The 12,063-nt window shown below is 47.2% G+C and overlaps 1 pseudogene; it reads right to left on the reverse strand.

Moving 5' to 3' along the window:
• Positions 1-8,372: 8,372 nt before the first annotated feature.
• On the reverse strand, positions 8,373-9,852 carry LOC116741341 (annotated as a pseudogene).
• Positions 9,853-12,063: the final 2,211 nt, after the last annotated feature.

Here is a 12,063-nt window from a genome sequence, read left to right on the forward strand (position 1 = left end):
AATCCCACTACTGGGCACATACCCTGAGAAAACCATGATTCAAAAAGTCACATATACCCCAGTATTTATTGCAGCACTATTTACAATAGCCAGTAGCCAGGACATGGAAACAACCTAAAAGTCCATTGACAGATGAATGGATAGAGAAGATGTGGTATATATATATAATGGAATATTACTCATCCATAAAAAGAAACAAAACTGGGTCATTTGTAGAGACGTGGATGGATCTAGAGACTGTCATACAGAGTGAAGTAAGTCAGAAAGAGAAAAGCAAATATCATATATTAACACATATATGAGGAATCTAGAAAAATGGTACAGATGAACCTATTTGCAGGGCAGGAATAGAGACACAGACGTAGAAAACGGACATGTGGACATGGGGTGGGCGGGGGGAAGTGGAGGGTGGGATGAATTGGGAGATTAGGTTTGACATATATACATTACCATGTGTAAAATAGATAGCTAGTGGCAACCTGCTCTATAGCAGAGGGAGCTCAACTCAGTGCTCTGTGATGACCTGGATGGGTGGGATGGGGGTGGAGGGAGGTCCAAGAGGGAGGGGACATATGTACACATATATCTGATTCACTTCCTTGTACAGCAGAAACTAACACAACATTGTAAAGCAATTATACTCTAAAAAAAAAACAAACACAAAACTAGTCTATAGTGACAAAAAGTAGATCAATGGTTACGTGGGTTTGGGGTAGTGGACATTATAAAGAGACACAAAGGAATGTTTTGTGATAGAATGATAGAAATACACAGTGATACACAGTGATAGAAATACTGTGTATTTAATTGTAGTGATGACTGGTTACTCGAGTACATTGTCAGAGCTAGGCAAACTACACACTTCTAATGGGTGCATTTTACATAACAAAGTGAATATAATTAACATGGCTGAACTGTGCACTTAATACGGTTAATACGGTAACGCTTATGTTATTTGTTTTTAGCCACGATTTTTAAACAATTAGCACATGTAAAACAATGGGTGCATTTTACTGTATGTAAATTAAAGCTGAATAAGGTTGATTTAACAAGTAAAGCTATATATCTCTAAGATCTCTTCTAGCTCCCGGAAATCTTGACAAATTCTCAAAATTATCTTCTCTCACCATTATCGAAAATTCTTCACTTCTCCATACTGCTCAAAATTTTCCTAATAGGATGACATTCATCTTAAGATAAATTTAGAGGTGGAGTCTTTAAACTTTTATGTGCCATGGACTCTCTGGCAGCCCGTGAACCCTATGGGCTCCTCTAAATAACATTTTTTAAAAGAATGAATACATAAGATTTTGAAAGAAAACAATCGTATTAAAAATGTAGTTGCCAAAATATTTTTTACATGTTTGCAGTATAGTGGTATATGTGCTTTGTTATCAACACATTAAATAACAAGGAATAGTGACAATCTCAGAATTTACCATCATTTCAAAAGATGAGCCTGAATAAGATTTCGAGTACCTGTAGCAACTGTAAAGTGATGTGGAGTTACCTGTGACCTCCACTGGTGACAGTTATAGGCTAACACCCCTATGTTCTACTCCTCATTCATAATTGAAGTTAGTGCTAAATGTTTTAGTGAAAACGAGGACCACATTTTCCACCAAATTCATGGACTAAATTTGGTCTGTGGAACGCAGAGAATCCCTAGTTTAGTGTGTGATTTTGTCATTCACACCTTGATGTGAAAGCAGCTTTTGACAGCCTCCTTTTGATTAACCCTGAGATTATCCCCTCACCCACAGGAAGCTGAGAAGGGAGCCTGGAGCACAGGGAGGATGGAGGAAGGAGGTACTGAGAGCTCGCGGAGCTGGATGTAAATGGTGGGGGGTGGCCAACAAAGGCATGGGGAGGGTCTATCTTGAAGTTTCGTGATGGGCTGGTTTAACCTCTCTCCTCCTTTCTTTATTTATTTATTTTTTACATCTTTATTGGAGTATAATTGCTTTACAATGGTGTGTTAGTTTCTGCTTTATAACAAAGTGAATCAGTTATACATATGTTCCCATATCTCTTCCCTCTTGCGTCTCCCTCCCACCCACCCTCCCTATCCCACCCCTCTAGGTGGTCACAAAGCACCGAGCTGATCTCCCTGTGCTGTGCGGCTGCTTCCCACTAGCTATCTACCTTACGTTGTTTGATAGTGTATATATATATGTCCCTGCCACTCTCTCGCTTTGTCACAGCTTACCCTTCCCCCTCCCCATATCCTCAAGTCCATTCTCTACTAGGCCTGTGTCTTTATTCCTGTCTTACCCCTGGGTTCTTCATGACATTTCAGAAATGTGGTGCAAGGAAGAGCCCCTCGTGGGTTCCCCCGGTCTGGAGAGCCCGGCTCCCACAGAAACTGGCAAGAGCTGGAGGAAGGATGAGTTGGCAGTTAGGGGCGGCGTGAGCTCCTGTCCAGACTCTCCTGGAGGCAGGCTGGACGCAGGGCAGACCCTCCCTCCCGCCCCTCATGCAGCCTCGGCGCCCCCAGCGGGCTGCGCAGTGATGGCAGGGCGGGGTCCATCCCCAGAGCCCACGCCACAGCTGCCCCGCTGGCTCTCACTGCCTCGAAGGTAGCTTCCACCCAGGGCTCTTGGCTTTGCCTTCAAGGTGCTTTGATTTCTGCACTGAAAAATTCCCCGAGGCAAAGAAATAGAAAGGAGTCGTTATCTGCTGAAATTCCTCACAGATTTACCCACGACTGAGGCCCAGAGAGGGGAGGGCACCCGGCTTGGGTCCCCAGGAAGCAGGTGGAGGGGCTGAGACCCGCGTCCGGTCCAGGTTCGCTGGCTCTCTTCTCCCCTGAGACATACGGATGTGAAGGAAGGGCAGCGTCGTGGGCAGCGCCCGGCTAGCCTGCCTGTGGACACACAGGTGGTCAGAGGCAGGGTGGGCCTCAGAGATCATCAAGCATCTTTATAGAGGAGAGAAATGTGTTCCAGAGAAGGGAGGAGGCTCCTGCCAGCAGCTGGAAGTGACAAAACGGTACTTTGGTACTAGTTTAGCGGTTCCCAAGCCTGACCAGGCACCAGAATCACCTGGAGCCATCGTTCCAAACACGACTCCGGGGACCAGTCCCAAAGCTACACATCAGAACCTCTGTCGAAGGGCCCGACGTCTGCACTGTCACTGAGCAACCCAGGCAGCTCCAGTGTGTGACCAGGCTTGAGGACCATGGCACTGAGCCATTCCCAAGTGTGCCCTGGAAGGGGCTGGGGTGGGACCTCTGACCCCTGCCCTGGTCTCTAGCCGTGGGCAGACGGGAGGGAAGAGGGCAAGGAGAGTGTTCTCCCCTTGGGGAGGAAGAACGGACCTCAAATAGGTGCTGGTTCAAGAAAAAGCTTAAGCCTTGAGCCAACCCTTCCTTTTTGTTGGGTAAATCTAGACCTGAGGGGTTGGGTGCAGGGAGGTGGGGGGAGGGGGACTTCATTGGGTACAGCATCATTTTAATTCTCCGATTCTCTCCATTAGATCCAAAGAACGACAGAGGCTGCATCTTACTCATTTCTGTACCCCAAGTGCTCAGCCCAGAGACAGGTACACAGCAGGCACTAAATAAATGCTCCTGAATTCCCATTATTAGCTATGCTGCGTGAGTGGCGCTTTCACGATAGAGTTTTCTGCCCCCTCTTGAGTTTCCGCAGACACTGGGAGTTGCTGAGAATGCTGTATTCCAAGTCAAAATATTCATTATGACACACGCTGTGTGCAATTTCCACAGACCCATTCATTACCCCATAATGCGCTTGGGGAGGAAAACAAACCGCTCTTAGAAAGGCAGCTGTGCAGCAGCTGAGGTCAGAGCTCTGTCGCCACACTCAGTGGCCTTTCCAGGGCGCACCTCTGTTGACCGTGACCAAAAGGGTCTCTGGACCTGGGAGCATTGGACAGTGGATCTTCATCCAGGCAAGATCCAGTCACACATCTCAGGCAAGGTCAAGAAGCCCGAGGACTCCAGGGACGAAACCCACTCCCTGGCCCCTGACATGTGCTAATTGCAGCACGTTTATTTGCAACGCTGGGGACCCTTTCAGTCATGGGAGCAACGCAGAAATTCCTCTGTTTGACATTTTCTCTGTTTATCTCATTAAAAAAATAGCTGCACGGTGCAGAAGTTTGCTCCTGGTCTCATTAGCTGTCTCCTCATAATTGCAGGTTTTTAAGCAAACTCCAGGCAGAGCCTCTGATGGAAATTAAACTCAAAGAGAAAGAGAACGAGAAAAATGCGTAGGAGCTGGATAATTGCATGCCTGTGTCTCTAGCGGTGAGCTCAGGCAAACAGAGCAGCAGATGGGGTCTAAGCTGAAGGAAATATGGAAATGAAGCCCAACTCAGACAAATGGTAAAATCAAAGCAAGCCCTGAGAACACTTCTGGACAAGCCTCTAGCTCTCTAGCTAGTGTTTGTTCGGTGACGTTACCTGGCAGTTGGCTCTGACATTTCCCCCCCACCCCTGACCGTACTCCCTGGACCTCCTCTCTCTCTTGGCCAGGGAGGGTTCCAGCACCTGCTCCAAGGGCTGCAGGTCACTGGACACCAGCCAGGGCACAGCTGGCCTGCACCTTCCCTCCCAGCCTCTCCCGCCAACTGCACTCACTTCCATCCAGCCAGCTGCAAGCCTACTACGCAGGGCGTTCGAGGGCTCTTTACTCTCACCAAGCAGGTGCTAGATTTTTTTTTAACCTGGTGTCCTCCTCAGCTCATCCTCCAGCGTGGGCGGGAGGAGAAGTCATGGGCTCTGGAATCAGAATGACCTGGTATGGAATCCATTCATTGCCATCTTTTGTGACCGTTAACCTCTCAGAGCCGCCATCATTAAAATGGTGATAATAGGGCTTCCCTGGTGGCGCAGTGGTTGAGAGTCCGCCTGGCGATGCAGGGGACATGGGTTCGTACCCCGGTCTGGGAAGATCCCACATGCCGCGGAGCGGCTGGGCCTGTGAGCCATGGCCACTGAGCCTGTGTGTCCAGAGCCTCTGCTCCGCAACGGGAGAGGCCACAACAGTGAGAGGCCCGCGTACCGCAAAAAAAAAAAAAAAAAAAAAAAGTGGTGATAATAACACCCAAACTGTTAGGATTAAATGAGCTGTCTCTGGAAAGCGCTGGCATGCAGTAAGTACTCCATGTATGTTAGTTCCCTACTCAGTCTCCAATTTCTAAGAAATCCGTAATGTCCTCTGGAGTGAAGGACAGACCATTCGGGGGTTTTGGAATTGCTAGCTTTTCAGGGCAGCCTCTCTGGAAGAGACAGTATGGCTCAGTGAGAGGAGCCCTGTGGGTTTGCGTCTCCTGTGACCCTTGGCCGTAGTCCCCATCCTTTTGGGTCTCCACCTCCCTGGTGCCATCAAGGATGTGGCGAGCCTGTCCCGGGCCCGCCCTGCTCAGCTGACGAGGTTGTGGTGAGTTCTGGGTGGCTAAGGTGTGAGAACAAGCTCTGGAAACTGGTAAAAAAGGAACTTTTACTCCAACCCAAATGGGTAGCTTATGGGAACGGGCAGCTCTGGAAACCCACAGAGGAAAAGAATTCTCAAGGACTTTTATTGGAGGCTCCGTGTGGGCTGGTAGCACAACTTTGGTGCAGCTGGTGCCATGGAAAGAGCCACAGCTTTGGAGCCTGAAGCATCTCGCTGACCTGTACCTGCTGTGAGGCTCCAGGCCGATTCTTTACCTGACAGTGCGAAATGGGAAATGTATAATGGATGTAAATGCTCTTTATAAACTGTAAAGCACAGATCCACCTGTTAGTTTTTTGTAATTCTTCACTCTAGCCCCAAGGATGCCCAGCTCAACATTATGTTCTGGTTGGTACTTAGTGTAAAATAGATAGTTAGTGGGAACCTGCTGTATAGCAGAGGGAGCTCAGCTCAGTTCTCTGTGATGACCTAGATGGGTGGGATGGGGGTGGAGTGAGGTCCAAGAGGGAGGGGATATATGTATACATACAGCTGATTCACTTCCTTGTACAACAGAAACTAACACAACATTGTAAAGCAATTATACTCAAAAAAAGAAAAAAAAATCCTTGTAGAAGCGAATATACCCAGACCCTCCCTGAAAGCACATCTATGTGCAAGCAGCCTTTGAAGCAAGTAGCCTTAACAAGACGATATATAATGCAAATTGGGGTCTGTAGAATAATGGCTCCCTAAAGATAATCCCCAGAGCCTGTGAATATGTTATGTTACCTTAAGTGGCAAAATGGACTTTGCAGATATAATTGAGTTAGGGATCTTAAGACAGGAATATTATCCTGGATTACCTAAGTGGGCTTAATGTAATCACAGGGTCCTTAAAAGAAGCAAGACAGAAACAGGGCAGTCAAGGAAGGAGATGTGACGATCGGAGCGGGGGTCAGAGCCAGAGAGAGACTGAAGATGCTGTGCTGCTGGCTTTGAGGTGGAAGAAGGAGCTCAGGGATGCAGGCAGCCTCTGGAAGCTGGAAATGGTAAGTGGATTCTCCCCTAGAGCATCCAGAAGGAACGCAGACCTGATATCTTGATTTTAGCCCATTGAGACTCGTTTTGGACTTCAGAACAATAGAGCTGAAAGGTAATAAATCTGTGTTGCTTTAAGGCACCCAATTTGTGTAACTTGTTACAGCAGCAAAAGGAAACGAATACACAGATAAATGGAAACTTCTGCAACTTGCATACAAAAATCCCAAAGCCCAGGCACAAAAAGGGAGAAACCTGGTTCAGCAGACACACTGTGGAACAGAGCCTAATGACTAAATGTCAGTGATGTGGCCCTGGTCACAATGGCAGCTTCAGTGTTGAGGCTCTGTTTGTTTGTTTGTTTTTAAAGAAGTAGAGTAACTGGAATGAGAGAGAGGATGTTTTACATTCACTAAGGTCACTGGTCACACAGAAACAATGGGTTCAGTTCAGGGCAAAACAATTCCAGGAGGGCATTACAAACTAGTTCATCTCCTAAGCGTGAGAGAGAGCAGGAACTCTCATACTTTACTGGTGGAGAGCAAACTGGTACCACTACATTGGATGGCAATCTGGCAATGTGTATTACAAATTTTAATGCGCGTATCTTTCAATCTAGCAATTGCATGGCTCTAAATCTATCACACAGATACCTGTACAAAGAGGTATATGCAATGCAAGGATATTCATGATTGTTTTGTCTGTAGTAGCAAAAGATCGGAAACTACCTCGTGTCCATCAGCAGGGGACTAGTTTAATGAAATATGGTTTTTATGAAACTGCCTATGTTGCTTTTAAAAGAATCAGGTGCCGCTTTAAATACTGACGTGGAATCATCTCCAAAATTTATTACTAGGCTTAAGAAAAGCAAGGTGCAGAATAGCGTATGTAATATTTTTGTCTAAAAGAATGTGTATACTTTGCAAATGCATAATTTCTCTTGAAAAGATAGGAAGTGGTAACGTGATTATCTCTGGGGGGAGGATTCCAGAGCCTGGAGGTATGGCAGATAAGGTTTGATTTGCCCTTCATCTCACTTTTACACTTTCTCCTCCCATGTGCCTGCATTACATATTAAAGAAAAGGAAGATAAAAGGGAAGGAAACAGAAGTCCCTGAAACCAGCTCATGGGTGTGGCTGTTAAAAGAACTGGAATGTTTACTCTGTGCAGAGGGCAAGGCTGAACCAATGGAGAAGGTTTGGTCTTTGAAAGAAGGAAGAATTTTCCAGCCATCGGAGCCACCTGAAGGAGAACCGGGCTGCCCCCGTGAGGAGTGAGTTCTCTGTGGCTATTGGGCTGCGTGAATCTTTCTTGCGGGGCCACAGCGGGGTCTCAAGTTTTGGAGGACTTAGTATAGTGCGGGAAGTTTCACCCCAGCTCCATATCATTATTATCTTTTAATAATAAAAAGGATCCTTTAAATGTAAATTGTACCATAATTCATCAAAATACTTTATAATAGTTAACTGCCTCTTAAATATAATCTTATACACGATGCTTCTGGAGTTGAAAGTAAGTGGATGCAATCTGTTTAACATTATCTATTTAGAACATAGTAATAGAAGTGGAAAAAATTAACAGTCTCCTATGAAGTCTTCTAAGAAAGGAAATCATAACAAGTTTCTGATCAGATAAATGCCATTCCGTTATTAAAATGGGTTAAAAAGAAGTGTAAATAGATTTGAATAGGCATGTCAGTTTCCTGGGTTTTGCCCTTCTCTACAAACTTGACTCTTTAATAGAGTTAAAACTGTATTCTTGTTTTCTGTCATAAGCAAAAAATTCCCAGCTCAGAAGTGACCTTAATGTCTTGGTGAAACATACTTCTTCACCTTCTGATGGTCACTTGGTGCTCCAATCTCTAGTATATCTGCTGTCTCACCTTTGCTAATCTTCTCAGGCATCTCCGTTAGGAGGACAAGTGTGATGAATCACCGTTCCAACCACGGCGTCTGTCTTAACTCTCCAAATTGTGAGCAGCTGCCACCACAGGTTGCCATAGCAACATAGCCTTTGTGACTCGGTAGATGGACCACTCTTAGGCACTGTCCACCTGGCACCTGGTACAGCCAATTATTCTTCCCACAATTCTATTGCTGGGCTGCCCCTGATCCATTACACTCCATGAGCACTTGATGAATGAGTTTCCGACATATCCAGGCAAAGGGAGATTATTTAAAATCAATTCATGCTCTTCCTTATAAATTCAGAGCTGATTAGGGGCACTGTAGCCACATCCCTTAAGCACTCCTAGGCCTCTCGTCTGACTTGGGCAGCCCTGGGCCACCAGACACTTACTGATCTGGAGGTGACAGAGCCTTTCCCATTGAAGGACTTGGGGCATTTTGACCTTCTTTCGATAAAAATGGATTGCTAGGGTTTGGCATTGGGCTCAGGTATCTGCCTCTCTTGGCAAATGTTATCCAAATATCATTTAAATGATTCACAAGCCAACTTCTTCCTCCATTCAACATGCTTATTGACATTTCCGAAGCTTTTGGACCCCAGCCCAGGTCTTATGGAAAAATACTCCCGCTTGTATTCATCCAACTAAACATGAACCAGTCTCATCACGCATGTCATGATATCCTCGCCTTCAGGAGAACCATACGGTCGCCTTTTTCCAAAAATGTGTCCAACTCTAGAGCAAGGGATGATGAAGGGCTTACCTCCACCCATCCAAATCCGAAATGATATTTTGAAATTTTCTCCTCCCCAGATATCCATGCCACTGTCACATTGTCCAAGTTCAATGAAATAGTTTCTCTTCATGGCAAACGATCCTCCAGCAATGGTAGGTGACTATTGGCGTAGTAGCTCCCGCCAGGCCTCTGAGCTTGGAAAAGGGAGCACGACCCCATCTGAAATGCAGCCCGCAGTTGAATCCCCCTCACAACACGGGAGGAGCTAGAGGCGAGGGTCAGCACTGGTGGTGCTGGTCACCAGGCATCCTACCGTCCACTAGTCCTCCTGGATGACGGCCAGCGAGGAGCCGGCCACGTCACAGCCGCTCTGATGATTCTGCCTCAAATCAATCTCCCACGCTTTGTATTTTTTATTACTTTAACTTTTCCAAGGAGGTAGTTTTGGACACATTCATCCAGTTCTCCTTTCAAATCACCGTGCACGAGCATGACGTCCTGAAGAAGCCAGGCAGGCGTGTGGTCTAGGAGGCTGTGAACAGGCCAGAGCCAGGCACACAAGCCTTCACTGGAGAAACAAAAGGCAACAGCAGCCACCGGCAAATCCACTGAGTCAGACTTGTCTGGACATGTGCTGCGTTCCTCGTATCGGCTACATCTCTGTGGCAGCCAAGCCCTGACTCAGAAGCATATTGAAGGCATGTTTCTGATACCGCAGGTCTCTCAATGCCTGATCACTTTCATTAAAAATCATACCCAGGGCTTCCCTGGTGGCACAGCGGTTGAGAATCTGCCTGCTGATGCAGGGGACACGGGTTCGAGCCCTGGTCTGGGAAGATCCCACATGCCGCGGAGCAACTAGGCCTGTGAGCCACAACTACTGAGCCTGCGCGTCTGGAGCCTGTGCTCTGCAACAAGAGAGGCCGCGATAGTGAGAGGCCCTTGATGAGCACATTCTTAAGTGGCTGTCAGTTCACTGAAGTTGAAATAAACAAAAAGCAAAACTGTCCAGTTCCCAGGTGTAAAAGAACACATCCACAACATAAATATCGCACGGTGACACTTCCCACTGTAGACCCAGCATAGCTGCAGGGCTGCACTTCCCACTGTAGACCCGGCCTAGCTGCAGGGCTGCTTTCAACTTCCTGGAGCAGGTGCTGGAGCCATAAGCTGGTGCTGGAGGCTGGGTGTGAACTGGCGTGAGAGTGAGAAACTCTGGGGATGCAGTCGTGGGTTGGGGGCCACACTTCCGGAGCTTGACCTCCAGGACCCTGGTTCCATACTGGAACCATGTGGGGGACTTTTACATCTCACTGACGCCTCCCCCTCCCCCCGAGACCAACTGAATCAGAATCAGGAGTCTGGGCTCCATTCTGGCCTCATCTACTCCTGTCCCACAGCGAGCTCAGAGTGACCGTCTAAAACATCAATCTGATCATCCCACACCCCCCTCCCGAAACTTCCAGTGGTTTCTCACTGTACTCAGGACAAAAATCATGTCCTTGGCAAGGCCTGAAGTCCCTCCGAGTTCTGTTCTCCACCGGTCTGGCCCTCTCACTCACTCACAAGGACGCAGTCCAGCTACTCACCACCGTGAACTTACCAGAAGCACCACTGACACATTTACTGTGCTTCTCGACTGCCCCTAGTTATTATGTTTCACTTTGATTAAAAACACAGGTGCACATATTCCTTATTTCAGGTGTTCTCTAGGGGCAGAGGCAGCCAATTATCCCATTACAGAAATCATGTACCTGGAATAATAATTATGCCTCAGAGGAATCCAATTGCATCACTTGAATAAAGTCAAAGTATTTAGATTGCTCTTAAGGAAATCAGGCATGCACAAGAATGACTGACTTGTTATCAGGGGAGATACTAGCTCTGCGTGGAGATTCTACCAACTGAGATCAAGAGCACGGGGGTGGGAATGATGGATCCCTTGGAAATATGTTGACTCTGAGATGCCATGGGGGACTCTGGTGGGGAAGTCCAGTGCACGGTTAGTTGGATGATTTTGAAGAAGGAGGGAGAGTTCTAGGATGGAGACAAAGTTGGGGAAGCACCAAGATTTAGGAGGTAGGGGCTTCCCTGGTGGTGCAGTGGTTGAGACTCTGCCTGTCAATGTAGGGGACACGGGTTCGAGCCCTGGTCTGGGAAGATCCCACATGCCGTGGAGCAACTAGGTCCGTGAGCCACAGCTGCTGAGCCTGCGCGTCTGGAGCCTGTGCTCCGCAACAAGAGAGGCCACAACAGTGAGAGGCCTGCGCGCCGCAATGAAGAGTGGCCCCTGTTCGCCGCAACTAGAGAAAGCCCTCGCACAGAAACGAAGATGCAACACAGCCAAAAATAAAGTAAATAAATTAAAAAAAAAAAAAGATTTAGGAGGTGGTTCAAACTATCTGAGCAAAGAGATCACCCAGCAACTGGGTGTTCGGTGACCGTTTCTAGGGCAGGTGGAGGGAGAGAAGGATGGAGACGAAGAGAAGATGCACAGAAAGAGACACTGAGAACAAAACCAAGGAGTGGAGAAGTTTCAAGAAAGAGAGGCAGTGTGTCCAAAAGGCCGAGTAAGATGAGGCCATCTCAGTAACCCAGACTGGGGGAGTGAGGGGTCTGCAGGGACTGGATCAGGTATGGTTTCAGGAGCAAGATGGAGGTGGAGGTTGGAGCACAGAAGACAGAGCTATAAGCGGGAGACAAGGAAGGGCCTCGACCGGTGGAGGAGAAGTAGCTGCTCCCCTTTGCACATTAAATAAAATTTTAAAAATAGAAAAGAAAGGCTAGTGTCCCTGTTCCCAGCTCCTCCCTGGCCCACAGTCCTCTTCTTCCAACCTCTCAGAACATGGTGTGCGTGCGTGTGCTGTGTTTAAGTCACTTTGCTTTCAGATTCTTGCCTTTCATTTATTTAAGACAAAAAAATTTTTAAATGCATCCCGTATTAGTCAGGGCTCTCCAAGGAAATGAAACCAAATGTATT

Source organism: Phocoena sinus, chromosome 16 (genome assembly GCF_008692025.1).
Source record: "Phocoena sinus isolate mPhoSin1 chromosome 16, mPhoSin1.pri, whole genome shotgun sequence".
Taxonomy (NCBI): domain Eukaryota; kingdom Metazoa; phylum Chordata; class Mammalia; order Artiodactyla; family Phocoenidae; genus Phocoena; species Phocoena sinus.